Genomic DNA, 14,812 nt, shown 5'->3' on the forward strand with positions numbered 1-14,812 from the left:
GACCTGTGAGCCAGGAAATGCCTGTTCCAAGCTTATGAGCTCCCCAGCAGGCCTTAAACAACTCCCTTTCCTCTCCATCCCACCTCCCCTTTCCTCCCACCATCTCCAATAGGGCAAACATATTGTAAGACTTGCAAGGATTACTGAGATGGGAGTGAAGCATTTTAAACACTTCACAGCACTATATAAATGCTAATGATTATTGCTCTTATTAATTTCAATAGCACTTGTTAATGCCTAGCATTTTGCTGGTCTTGGGTTACCCCATGCCTGCCAAGGTGCCTGAATTTTAATAGCTGCTGGTTAATGTGCCCCAATAGCACTTGCTGTTGTTAAAATTCTACTCTATTGACAAACCACGAACAAACGCCAAACAATGTTTTTTCATTCACCACTTGCTATGCTTTTGTGCTTTTCAAAATGAGTAAGGAAGACTTTTCGTCAATGCACATTCATAAGATGAGCATGACAGGAATGATCCAAATGGCTTCACCAATTAATTTTCAACTTAAAGAAATAGTTGCCGTACTTTCCAAAGAGAATTAACCAAGGCAGCTCCAAAGTCACAGAAGCAAGGCGCTCCAGAGAGTTCATTCAGCAACTATTGTTTGGGGATGATGTAGATCCTGCTTACCTCAGCACTCAAATGGTTGTATATGCATATTTGATAAGCTTAACAGGCATCACTGGGATGTATAACTAGCAAAATGCTTGAAAAATTTAGAGAATAGTTGTGTTGGCAGTTGCTCAGCAATTTTTCTCCATAAATGCATGGTTCTTTCCTTTCAGACCTCTTACAAATTGTACACTTTGCCCCTTTCTTAGTGCACCTCTTTCCTTAGTGCAAGGTGCCCCTAGATTTGCCAAGAGTGATTTGGGACATTCTTGAAGACTGAATGGTGGAACCTGAAGATGGTGGAGGTTGGGGAGAGCAAGGATTGACACTATGGATTCTACGTTTTGAAGCTGCCATCTTCTTGAGTAGAACTGATCTCTGTAGTGTGGACATCAGTTTTAATCCCAGGAGAACTCCAAGCTCCACCTGCAGGCTGCTAACCCTATTCTAATCCTTAGCAGAGCTCCCCTATTCAAAGTTCACTGAGTCAGTGGGCTGGAATTGCCACTTACATCATGGCCAGCCCTACCCATTACATGGTGCCCTTTTTACTAATCTGCCCAGCATGCAAATTAGCCAGAGACTGGACAGATTTCCCATATCAGAGAAATCAAGGTATTACTCTAAGTTTTCCATCTTTGATAATTGTCACACTCTTCACTCTATTGCCCCAAACATCAATGTCATTTCTCATTGGTGGTAGCCACCAGTGGACACGTACTTCAACAACTCTACTGTTTAGATGATGATGATGATGATGATGAAGATGAAAAAGAAGTGTTGGTTCTTATATGCCACTTTTCTCTACCCAAAGGAGTCTCAAAGCAGCTTACATTCACATTTCCTTTCCTCTCCCCACAACAGACATCCAGTGAGGTAGGTGAGGCTGAGAGAGCCCCGATATTACTGCTCGGTCAGAACAGCTTTATCAGTGCTGTGGGGAGCCCAAGGTCACCCAGCTGGCTGCATGTGGGGGAGCACGGAATCAAAACTGGCTCTCCAGATTAGAATTCCACACTCCTAACCACTACACCAAACTGCTGATGATGATGAAAGCAAAAAAGCTTTCTAATGTACCACCAATTTAGGGAGTCCAATTTAAGCATATGCTTGTGTATTGAAAATCCTTCCTCTCAAAACAAAATGGAAGCAAATGAACTCAGTCTTCTACTCCTCACACACTTCTGCTTAGGACCCTGTTTCTTCTACCCTGTCCTCCCTCAGTTTTTCTGATTGTCCTACAGTACTATTGTCCTACACTAATACACTACTATTGAATCAGAACAAATCAGCCAATGACAGTCTTTCTGCAATGGGATATCAGGGCAACTCATCTAAACACAACTGAAACCTTCATTACAATCACAACTCAATAATTTGGTGAAGCATTATAATATAGGGACACCTTCAATAAAGAGGCAATGGGAATTTAGTGCTCAAGAACCATGGTGTGCATATGAATCTTAAAACAACAAAACTGGGGCATGTAGAAGAGCTTTTATGCTGCTTGCTTGCTTATTCCTCTCTCCCATTAAAACTCAATATGGAATTTAAGCTTGTATGATCACTGTCAGATATAAAATTGCATTTGATTGCAAATCTTCCTCCCAATCTGACAGCCCACAAATGTTACTTTGGCATATACAATGTAAAATGAAAATGAAAAGCTTGACGATTGAATGAATATAAATTGTGTGATGCTTGGCTGCTATTAAAGAGTGGAAAACTTTTCAGTCAATTCAAGACGACGATTTTTTTTGTCAATAGAGCTTGATTTTTGAAGCATAAAGTGACCATACAAATTCCGTCTATGATATGAAGACAATGGGAGGCTAAGAAGCTGCTTTACATGGAATCAAGTGCACCTGTTTGTGTACAAGGCTTCGTTCTGAGCCCTTGGAAACTGCCAAGCCTTGTTACTGGAGGCTATCAATACAGTCTGCTCTTTAGAGGAGTTTCTTCATTTCTTCCATGGAGATGAGCAGGACCAATTACTATGGCTACCAAATAGGAATTTCATCCTGTCGCCCTGGAGACTGATAGCACTGGAAATTGCAAAGCTAGAAAGAAAGCCATTCCTGCTATCAATGTGCGTGCTTGGGTTGCCAGCTCTGAGTTAGAAAGCATCTGGAGATTTGGGGGCTGGAACCTGTGTGTGTGTATTAGAGTTGGGTGTTTCGGCATCCAAAGAGGCTGTTTACGCCCGAAGCAGTCAGCGCTGTGGTGCACGGGGGGGGGGGGGCGCAGGTGCCGCGGCACTGGCTACTTCAGGTGTGAATGGCCACTTTGGACACCAAAGCGGCCAACCCTATTGAGTATGGTAAGTTGACCAGATTTTAACATTGGTAAAGCGGGACACCATTGACCAGGGTGGTTCTTGATTTAAAATTTGGTCTATATGGAACAACAAAAAGTTTCATAGAACGCATAGAACACAAAAATAGTATTGTAATATATATTTTTAAATTTAAACATAAGTACAATTTGCCAGGTGCCCCCAGATGTCCCTCCAAAAGTGGGACAATCTGATCACTTAGTGTATTGGGGCGGGGGTGAGGTGTGGGGAAAGGAGGGCCTTCGATGTGGTATGATGCCATAGAGTCCACCTTCCAAAACAGACATTTGCTTCCGGTGAACTGGTCTCTGTTGCCTAAAGCTCCGTTGTAATAGCAGGAGATCTCCAGCCACTACCTGGAGGTTTGTGCCCTAAGGGAATGCCAAGGTTGTCATCTTGGAAACCCATGAATTAAGGCAACACATAGGAATGGTCTTTGGATCTGTAAAGTAGGACGCACTGTGAAGGTTATGTGCTGTGCATGCGAATTCATGCATGCTGCATCATCAGATGAGGTTCCTCACCATAAAAAGAGGATGATGGAAGAGGTTAGCATTATTGTTTTGGACAATTGTAAAGTGAGTGCATGGTGGAGGCCAACTAGTCAGCATAGTGATGCCCTTGTTCCCATCTCCTTAGACAAGTTCCTGCCTGTCATCTCACCTCAGGCATTGTGGCACATGGTGGGTTCAAGAAAACATAGTAAGACATGGCACCACTGAACAAATACACATCACTTTCATAGCATCCAATCTTGCTAGCCCATCCCCGGTTGCAGTTGTGTTAGGATTGGGGATATGAAATTTCAGTTTTAGTTATACTCTCAGGGCTTTTGCTTCAAAGCAGGAATCCTGAACTTCCCTTGCTAAAAGGTTCCTGCAGTAGGCCCATTCCTTTGGGGAGGGAGGTATACAAATATAATGAAGGAATGAATAGTGTAATATTAATTGCATCAAGCAGAACACTAAAACCTCAAATAAAATGAATTTCCAAGGGAAATCTCAACTAATCTTTAATGGCTGTTCCTTCTAGAGTTCTGTATTTTTATTCTGTGCTCCCCAGAATTACTTCCTACTGCACAGCAACAAACATAACTCATATGTTCCAACTGTGAGTCACCGTCACTGCATAAAAACGATGTTGCTTCTGTAACCTTATTGCCATTGCATCTGTATGCAGCAGCACATAGCAACAGCAAGAAGATGAGAAATCCAGAGATGTTTGTCTTATTAGTAGAGAGAATGGTAGCTCTCCGCTAGCGCTCAGCTAGTCTTGCCTCGTGTTATACCCTTGGGTTCAAGGAAGAAATGCCAGGACTACGGGGCAAATGAACAGCTCTTTATTGTGATCTCAGCATGAGTGCAAATTGTAGCCGGAGATAACAAGACTCAGAAACCCCCCAGAAAACCCCAACTTATATACACAAAAGCAGACATAGATCTTCCAGAACATGTGTGCGATTGGCTAGATTAGCATTTATTGATTTAAACCAGGGGTAGTCAAACTGCGGCCCTCCAGATGTCCATGGACTACAATTCCCAGGAGCCCCTGCCAGCGTCTGCTGGCAGGGGCTCCTGGGAATTGTAGTCCATGGACATCTGGAGGGCCGCAGTTTGACTACCCCTGATTTAAACTGATCATCTCAGTGCATTAGTAGGTTACGTATCTGTTTAGATCCTGCCTCGGACCTCAAGCTCGGCCCTTGGCAGACCCACATACACAAGACCTAGTTTGTTCCTGGATTTTTGAGTTCCAAATGCAGATCCATAAGTGGCAAACACCCCTTAACCAGGGTCCTTTCAGCTCAGGAAAACTATACGGAGGGAAGGCAGGAGCCCCAGTGATCCCCATGCTGTAATCCTGAGCCAGGTTGGGCTCTTATAGACTTTCAAACTGTCATTCCCAGCAACTGCTGTGTGGCTGTGAGGAAACAGTTGGGTCTGCACTCATCCTTTGAACCTGCTTTCATTGTCATTTGGCTCTAAGAGAATGACCTCTCTGTTCTATTACACACACATTCCTTTATTTGGCACGATAAAAGGGACAATAGAATTGGTAAAGCCATTACAATCACTGTCCTATTTTCAGCAAGGGTGCGGATTTCTACTGGGATGTGGGACCATCTTCACACAGATATGAGCCTAGAGAAGATGTGGATCCTGACCACATGTGGTGATATGGCCTGATATGATAATCAATGACTATTTTTGCACAGAGGGGTAAAATGGAAGTGGATTCCTGCTTGCAAATGTAGGATGGTAAACCTCACATTTGCAGCCCTACTCATGGGAGGCCTCTCCCACATTTTCCCTCTACCCCATTGCGGATTTTTGCCTCCTGACGAGGCTGCAAGGGAAAGCAAAATGAACTTCTCCCTCCACTCCTTGGCTTGTCAATCACAGCAAGCCACCAATCACAGCACAGCACCTCTCATGGACTGAAGATTTATCTCTCCCCCAGCCCCGAAATTAATTTTTTAAGCACTTCTGCATTGCTATGCAGTAATGCCATAACACAGATGTATTTTTAATCAAAATCAGTACTGCCGCATTGCTATGGAGAAAGACCAGAACAATATAGCACCCCCCCCCTCCCCACTTGGGATTCATGTTCTTTTAGACTTCATTTCTGTATGGGTGGATTTCTGAGACACTGAACATGGTCCCTGGAGCACAAAAAGTCATTTTGTGCAAATGGTTGGCTTAAAATCAAAGTGCTCAGACCCCTGTATGATCAGGAGAAGGATGCTTGATCATCTCCCCTAGCTCACTTCCCACCTCCAGAAAACACAAAAGGACTATTTTTGCCTGCCTGAGTTGTAAGAAGGCTGGACATGGTAGCTGAACCCAAAAGGACATTTTGTGTAAATGGTTGGCTTAAAAACAAAGCGCTTAGACCCCTGTACGATCGGGAGAAAGCTGCTTGATCACCTGCCCCCCCCCTCTTTCCCAACCTCCAGAAAACAGAAAAGGGCCTGTGTTTTGCCTGGCTGATCCCAAAAATACCATAGACACTTTAAAGGAAATTTTATTTTACCTTTGACAATGTAGTTTACCTTTACAGTCATACTGCAACACAGACTGCGCCATTAAAAAAATACCTGGATCAGGAAATGGGGAGGGTGGGTGCGAGGGTAGGACAAAGCTACAGAGACTGTCGCACCTTCCCCCCTCCATACAGGCTTGCCTTTGGTTCCTCACTGGTTGCTCACTGATGCGATGCGCGATTGTGGGTGGTAAATCCATTTTTGCCAATTTCCCTCATTGTGAGTTAAAAATGGCCAAAACGACACAGCTCCTTGACAGCCTCAAGGATGCAGGCGACATCATGTGCAGGGGGCTCTAAAAGCCACCTACATTCAAAGGCTGTCCAGGGGTAGATTCCTCATGCAGAAATGGCCAAAGATTATGTGAACTCTTATGTATGAGGAGACAATAGTGAACACATAAGAAACAGAGTTGTTTGAAATGTGGCCACAGTTATGCACATGCTATGTGTGCAGAAGGTATCCAGCTTAATCCGTGGCATTTCCAAAAAGAAGTCTAGGTAGCACGACCCTTCCTAGAGAGGCTCTGACAGTTAGAAAAAAAGGCTGTGCTTGGCTAAATTGACCACTGATTGTATAAGACAGCTTTCCATGGCCACTTATTGCTGCAGCAACTGGTTACAGCCCAATATTGGGCACCTTTAACATACCTAACATTGCATAAAATTAATCCAGTAATGACCTGAAGAGTAGATAAGCTGTGTATGGTCATATTCTTAGATACTTATAAAGCCTATATGATTTACAGTAGACATTTAAAACATTCTCAGCTTTCTGCAAGAAAATTAAGCTCTTGATGTGGATTTATGTTCACCATAAGACAGCAATCTGTCCCTCTACTGAATCACTACTGGCGTAGTGAATCATACTTTCTTTTGGCATATTTTTGGTGAATATTCTTTTAACTGTGACTCCCCTTGGCGGCAATGGATTCTGGATGGAATCCTAATGACAGCACAGTTATAAAATGGAGGACAAGCTAGATTGCTAAGGGGACTGGGGGGAGGGCTCTTTTTAACTGTCTTTGGAAAATGACCAACTGAATCTGGGAAATCTGCTCTATGGATAAATTAGGAGAAATGCAGTATCTATGATTCATGGACCTTCCATCAAAGAGTAAGATGCTTTTGAAGAGAAGGATCTGTCACTTCATCATAATGCATTTTTAAAGTCACCCCTTCGTAACATAAAAGCTATCACTGTTCTTCTCTTTGGGGATAAAGTATAATTAGACAGATCAATCTGGAATGTATTACAGTCTGAAATTACAGTAAAGGAACCTGGGACGTATTTTACCTACTTCTCAAATAGGTTTTCGCATATACTTTGACCCAAAGAAATACAGACCTATTTGATCTCATCCAGGAAGGAAGCAACTTAGCAAAAGAGACACTGAAAGGAATCCCATTGAGTCCCAACCCCTTTCCTGTTAAATTAAGATCAACTTTTTGCAGCAGCATGGAATGAACCCATAGCAGTGCACAAGCCCGCAAAAAGTAATATTGGGGTTGGGGCAATAAAACTAAACAAAGATGGATGTATTGATTTTAAAACACTGCAGGAAAGTAGCCATGTTGTTCAGCAATACAGCAACTAGATTTGAAACTAGTGGTACTTTAGAGACCAACCAGATTTTTGGGGGTATAAGATGTTCAGAGTCAGTCTTGCTTCATCACAGGGAGGAAGTCTTGACTCCTGAAAGCTTATTCCCAGAAAACCTTGTTAGTCTTTAAACTGCTACCGGACACAAATTTATCTCTTGATAAAAATGTAGATGAATCATGATACAACTTTTAAAATTAGGTTGTTTTTTTCAAAACAAAAATAACACTGCTCTCCTGTTAGAAAGGGCTGGTTTGATACATGTTCATCACTCATTCAGTGACTATAGAATCAAGTGATGAGTTGTATGTGTGAACAAGCCATCAAAGCTGAAAAAGGGGCTGTGTGATATCGTTGCCATAGGGACCAGCATCTCGGTGATGAGCCTTCCGGAATCCAACCATCATGTTTAGCACTATCGTTATCATGCTATCAAACAAGAATGATCTCACAAGCCTTGTTTGCAGCTTTTCAGAGATATATAAAGTCATAATGTCACTGATCCAACTTATTGCTCCTTCCGAACTATTAGCAAGGCCAGCAGAAGCCATTCCTGTTGACACTATCAGAAAGGAAGCTGAGATACTTCCATCTACCCATCTATCTAAGATCTCAACTTTCATTTGACTCCTCCTGACGGCATCATTATGGAACAGTTCTTTGAGAGCTATAACCTGGAGTCTGCTTGTTTTCCTCTCCCTTTTCTGTCCCTGTTTCGCTTGTTTTCTTCTGCCTTTTCTATCACATAGGGGAGGGGAGAAAATATCCCAGCAGCAAGTCCTAATATATGGAGTTCTGCGGGGAGGTATTCTTTCCCCAATTTATTTAACATCTACATGCGCCCCCTTGCCCAACAGTTCTGGAATTTTGGGCTGGGCTGTCGCCAGTACATTGATAACACCTATTTCTGCTGACACAGCTATTTCTGCTGATCAATTCCTCCAGATGCCATGGTCAAATGTTTGGAGACTGTGGTGGAGTGGCTCAGGCGGTCAACTGAAGTAAAATCCAGCAAAGACTGGGCTGGCATGCTGAATAGGATACAATGCAGCTCCCAGGGCTAGACGGTCTCTGTTTAACACCTACGTCCACTGACAGGAGTCTAGGTGTGTTTCTGGACACTTCCCAGTCTATGGAGGCCCAGATTACAAAGGTCACCCAACAGGCTTTCGCCAAGTATGACAGCTTGCACCATACCTGTTGGTGTTGACCTAGCCATGGTGATCCATGCAATGGTCACCTCCATATAAGACTTCTGTAACTTGCTTTATGCAGGGCTGCCCTCAACACTGATCTGGAAACTCCACCTGGTCCAGAACACAGCAGCATGAGTCCTTATTGGGACTCAATGGGCAGACAATATTATACCAGTGTTCTCACAGCTACACTGGCTCCAGATTAGAGATCAGATCATGTTCACAGACTTAGTGCTAACCTTTAAAGCCCTGAACAGTCTGAGACCACCACCTCTATTTACAGAATCACCTCTTCCAGTATAGCCCACAAAGAGCATGAATATCCAGCTAACAGCATTTGCTCAGGATCCCTGGCCCAAAAGAAGTAAAACTGTCCTCAACCAAGGCCAGGGTCTTTTTGGTCCTGGCCCCAACCTGGAGGAATGACCCCCTGGTGAAATCAGGGCCCTCCGTGACCATCAACAGTTCTACAAAACAAAACTGTTCTGCCAGACCTATGGCTAAAGCCAGGAAATCAACATCAAGGAAATGCTGGCCTCCCAAACCCCAAAACAGCAATGTTCCATCCATAAAACACCAACTGCACAACAGAAATGGGTTCTCCCTTTGTAAAGTTTTCAAAGAGGTGGTTATGATTTTAGTTTAACTAATTAATGCTATTGTAATACATTTCCCAAAAACCTCTTTACCCATGTAAGTTAATTACTTGTATACCTCCTGTTGTTACCTGTCCTGCCCCTGAGTCAGCTGGGAATGGCGGGCTATAAAATTAATATTATTACTGTTATTATACATTGCAGGTGTTTTTCTGAAAGGCAGTATGTAAATGTCTCAGCATGGCCTTCTCTCATGATGCTTCACTGCTTCCTGGCATCTTCTACAACTGGAAGGGTAAATGAACCAGATTCTATTATTTATTTGTTTGGTTGTTTATTTATTTATTATTGCATTTCTATACCACCGCTTCCATAAACTGGCTTGCAGCAGTTCACAAAACAAAAAACAATATTAATTAAAAGTACGCTCAATAGAACAGTAAAACAATGTAAAATATCAATACAAATACAAGATGGCGGTATAACTAATAACTTTAAAAATCGCTCCCCATATTCTGGGCATCGGTCTTAAGGTATATGTGTATATGTACTGGCTGGGAGATGGAAACAGGCCCCATTTGAGCCAAGGATTCAGATGGCACAGCACGTTTCAGAGTCTCTTCTCAGCTTCTCATTCTGTACGGTCGCGGCATTTCTCCAGCCATGAAGGCTAGCTTCAACACTGGCAGACATTCCTCACCAGTGAATTGCCCTAGTCAGCTTCCACCGATGTGAGGCCAAGGGCCAACACTTCCTAGACAGGGTAATTCTTCATAGTCAAGCTGGAGTTCTGGCATTCTTGTTAAATTAAGCATTGTTTTTCAGGTGAAAGAGAGCAAAAATGTGCTGGCTGTGCTCCCTGATGAACTGCATAAATTGAAAGGAGGAATTAAGAATTGCAAAGGATAAAGAAGAAAAATCCACAAAATCCAGAAAGGGTTGAGAGGCAGAATCCAAAGGTGTGCAAACATTGCTCCCATTCTCTCTGTATTATTAATTCTTATTAATCTAGGAATTGCCTACATGCAGACTAGATAATTACCATCAAGCCTCCCTGGTGGTTACTCTCCAGTCTTATTATTTGAAAATTCTTAAATTTAGATGAGCATATAAACTAGGGCAAATTAATGCTTTTAACAAAATGATGGGATGGCTCAAAAATATTCCTTCAGTAAACAGCAGATGTATGTTTTGTTCTCATCTACCAAATTTCATATTGCATAGTTTTTAATATTACTGTTATTTTTTAAAAATATCCTGTGATAAATATATTAATCCCTGGATTAGACACCTGGCAAGCATTCCTGATGTTCAGAAATTCAAATCCTTATTTTCCTGCAAACTTAAAACTTGAATGGTGGACAGTGCTCTATTTTGCTTTATATTTAGTACTAGTAATCAAGCCCGCTGTACGAAAAAGACAGCGGGCGCTAGGTAAGGGAGCCCCCGGCAGTCGCGCGCAGCGTGGCTTTGTGCCTCTCGCCGTGTCAGGCCGCCGGCAAGGGAGCAACTGCGAGCCGCGGGCGGGAATCGGCCGGGCCAATCGGCATGGTCTGTCCGGAGGAAGGGGCCAATCGGCACCCTTCCTCATCCCGGACAGAGCCCGCCCTAACTCCTCCCACTAAGCCCTTACGGCTTTATTTAGTCCGCTGCGCCCACGGCACCGCGGGCTGTGTTAAGATTAACCTACAATGACAGAAAACTGTTAGTTCAATAGAAGAATTCTATAGAAACCAGTATGGTCTCCTTCAAAGTAAATGTGGCTAAGGATGAAGTTTTAGTCTACTTTTGGCTGACTGTATTTACATCAAAGTCTCCAACAAATATATCCAGTAACTGGCTGTATGAAAAAGCTAATCAACAAAAGTAGTACTGTTATATTCTTGGCTCAACGTGCATGGCTACTATCACTTTCTGTGATTTTCAGTAGAATCCTATGTAGAGTTACCCCAGTTGAAGACCACTGATTTCAACTGACAGACAGGAGTAACGCTACACGGGATTGTACTATTAATACTGCATTTGGGGACACAGCAAAACAAGTTCTTCCAGTTGTCTTGACACTTAGAAACAACCGGAAGGGAATGGAAGGCTATTCCTCGCAGGCATTAGTAAGCCAATAGTTTTATCATTTCCGTAATAAGAAATGCTTTCAAATTTCAGTGTATGTAATTTAAAATGACCTTCATTAGCACAGACAATGAAAACATCTTTTAGTAAACCTCCCTGATTAACTTTTCACAAGTTCTTTCTTGGGACATAGAAGATAATGAATGATCCATGTTATGAGGATAGGCTGGCTCTCTTGTTTTCTCCCCAATATTGAATATTTCTCCCCATATTAGGATGCATTGCTCCAGTGTAGAACTTCCTTTTAGAAATCTGGTGGCGACAGAATAAAATGCCTGTTTCTTTGCTCTTTGCCCACATGTGCTGGAGACACTGGAGGATAATTTTAATTCTAAATAATCTCCCACTCTAACAAATATATCACCAGCAATGTTTTTAAGTATATTAGTCCCCATAAGTAATAAAAAGAAGCAATATTTGCTGGGAAATGTAATCTTACAGCAGTAAGTCTTACAGCAGGAAAAGGAAGCTGAATGAAAAAGACTTTTCTTGGCTCCAAATAATCAATTGAAGGAGAAAGGTGCAGAAGGATTGCACTAAGAGTGAAGCATAAGTGGTTGTTCATGTTTTAGTATTATACAATAATAGTTATACAACTTTGTGTAATTTCAATGCAGTATTCTCACAATGCTGAAACAATAAGGATGACATTTCTTCCTCTGATTCTAGCCAAATCTTTGTTAGAATAGTAAAAATTATATTAAACCTCTGGTCCATTCCGCACAACTTAAATATAGCCGAAGTCTTACCTTTTGTAAATGCTATTAATTTAACGTTCCACATGACATCGTAAACAAACCGCAAAACTCCCGCCAAACTCCAGCAACAACCGGAATTTTATAGCGCTTAGGGGGAAATCCAGAAAAGTGGATTCCCCCTGAAAAAACCGCTACACTTCTGAGCACAAACCGCAACACATCAGCGAAAGATATGTGTGTTCTCAAAATAGCAGTAGAAAGAATGTCCCTCCCTAGCTCTCGCCCCTGAGCTTCCAGAGACGCGATCGCCATTTTTTCTCCATTAAACTGGTGAAAGCAACGAATAAGTGAGGCTTCTCTGGCTGAAGTCCCTCCACAAGCAATTCAGAAGTGCTTAACAGTAAAACAAAGCTCCCTTCTGCAATTGTCTTTAAAGTTCCTGAGCATAATACAGCCCCCTGTTCGACACTGCCCGTAATTTCTGCCAGAAATTGTACCCATGGGAGGGGGGATTTTTTTTTTACTTGAAGAATGTGTAAACGATTAAGCGCCAGCTCTTACGCCAGCAAAAAAGGTCTTGAGACATCGAATGAACAAATACTCGTTACTACTGGTGTTTTCGGGTTTTTTAAAAACAGTTTTTAACAGGAAAGGGGCTTTTTGGGAGCACGAACACAACAGTTCATTGGCTGTTCTGTTTGATTGACCGCCAGGAGCGAGAAGAAGCGCAGAAAAATATCACCTTCGTTGTTGCGATTCTGGTGAGACCAGAAACCTGTGGGGAATGAATAGACCGCTACTGGGACTTCAATATTCCACTAGAATTGAAGGTACGTGGAATGATGAAATTCCACTATTAAATATAGAATTTCTGCAAACTGCAAACATTTAGCAACATTGGTCATTGTGAGGAATGGCCCTCTGTGTTTTGTTTCACTTGGATGAATGAGGGTAGGACTGTGGGTTGGTGGTAGAGCACAGGTTCCGCATACTGAAAGTCCCAGGCTCAATATATGGCATTGCTAGGCACAGCAGGTTATACTTAACTAGACTAGATGGACCAGATACGGTTGCCAGCCTCCAGATGGAGCCTGGAAATCTCCCACTCTTACAATTGGTCTCCAGGCATTAGAGATGAGTTCTAGAGAAAAAGTTTAGACTCTATGCCTCTCCCCTCCTCAAACCCTGTCCTCCTCTGGCCCCACTCCCCAAATCTCAAGGTTTTCCCCAAACCAGAACTGGTAACTGTAGCAGCAAAAGTCAACTTATGTATGACATTGATCTGCTTGCAGCTACAAAACAACTCCCCTCCGTATTGTAAGGAGCTTTTTTACAGTAGCTTCTTTTTCATGTTTTGAGTTCCAGGTAATTTGATTTCTTTTTAATAAGCTTAGTTCTTTCAGCAGCCTCTGGATTTATACATGCTGTGACTACTTATTTGATTAAATTAACTGCTCTGCTACATGCTCAGAGTAAACAGATATTCTGATTTCACATGAGAAACTGAGGCAACCACCAAGCCTTAATAGCCAAAGAATATATCAGAGCTTCTTGTGGGGTGGTAAAAGATCTTTATCACCATTTTGAATGATCTATGTAAGTAACAAGGCATTGTCCAAGGGTGTTCTGATAGGAGGTTGGTTAAAACCAGTCTATCCCCACTTACTGCTCTAAAACCAAGTAATGATAAACAATGGGAATGCTATCAGTATTTCCCCAAATTTCTCCATTCATATGGCATTTTATTTGATTTGTTTTGAATCAATGTTGTTTTTGCAAAATTGATTCTTTTTGCAATTTTAATTGTTACAAATTCCTGAATAAGTAATAGAAATCTGCCAACTCAAGGAGCATAACATTTTCTAAAATTAGATGTGGTCTGCTACAAGTTATGCCATGTTATTAAGTGTGTTTGGCTGTTTTAAATGATTTGTATATAGCTATTACACATACCCTGCTGTTCTACCAGAAAGCTCAGAGTAGCTAATATATGAAAACTCCTCATCCAGGGCAATTTACATGCCAAACACGTCTCATCTCAGTAGTAGCCCAGATTCTATGAGATTCAGACAATTTTCTGGCCCAGATAAGAATATTATTATGTTGCAGATGACATACTTATTAAAACAAATGGTATTGACAAGACTAGCCAAGGATGTTTGTCAGCGGATCCATGTTGTGTGAATCTGCTGTCTGCAAAAACGTCCAGCGATAAAAGCTGTGGGAGGATATTTTTGAACTTTCCTATTGTAGCGTTTGTGCTTCAGAAGGACAATCAGACTGGATTATTAGTTGTTGGCCACCTTCCAAGCCACTTCCTGGGAAGTTTCCCCACAAAGAAGTCTGGGGATGGAGATTTCTCCCTTTCTTCTCCCAAGTAAATGATGGAGAAGGAAAGAAAGCTGTGAATTACACAGAGGCAGACTGCATCAAGCTTGGGAGTGAAAATTGCACCCTATAGTCTTCACTCTCTACACTCTCAAAGCATAGCATCCTCTTTCCCCATGTACGTTCCACATAATTGGCTAGAAGGTGGAAAGGTGAGGTATCCTGTAGTGCTGCTGGTTCCCATGGACAAGAGAATGCATTTCTT

The 14,812-nt window shown here is 42.2% G+C and overlaps 1 protein-coding gene across 3 annotated transcripts in view; it reads right to left on the bottom strand.

Annotated features, from left to right (window-relative positions):
- BRINP3 (BMP/retinoic acid inducible neural specific 3) overlaps nt 1-14,812 on the bottom strand; it is a 324,516-nt gene that overhangs the window by 32,561 nt on the left and 277,143 nt on the right. The window lies entirely within an intron of this gene.

This window comes from Paroedura picta, chromosome 4 (genome assembly GCF_049243985.1).
Source record: "Paroedura picta isolate Pp20150507F chromosome 4, Ppicta_v3.0, whole genome shotgun sequence".
NCBI classification, from domain to species: domain Eukaryota; kingdom Metazoa; phylum Chordata; class Lepidosauria; order Squamata; family Gekkonidae; genus Paroedura; species Paroedura picta.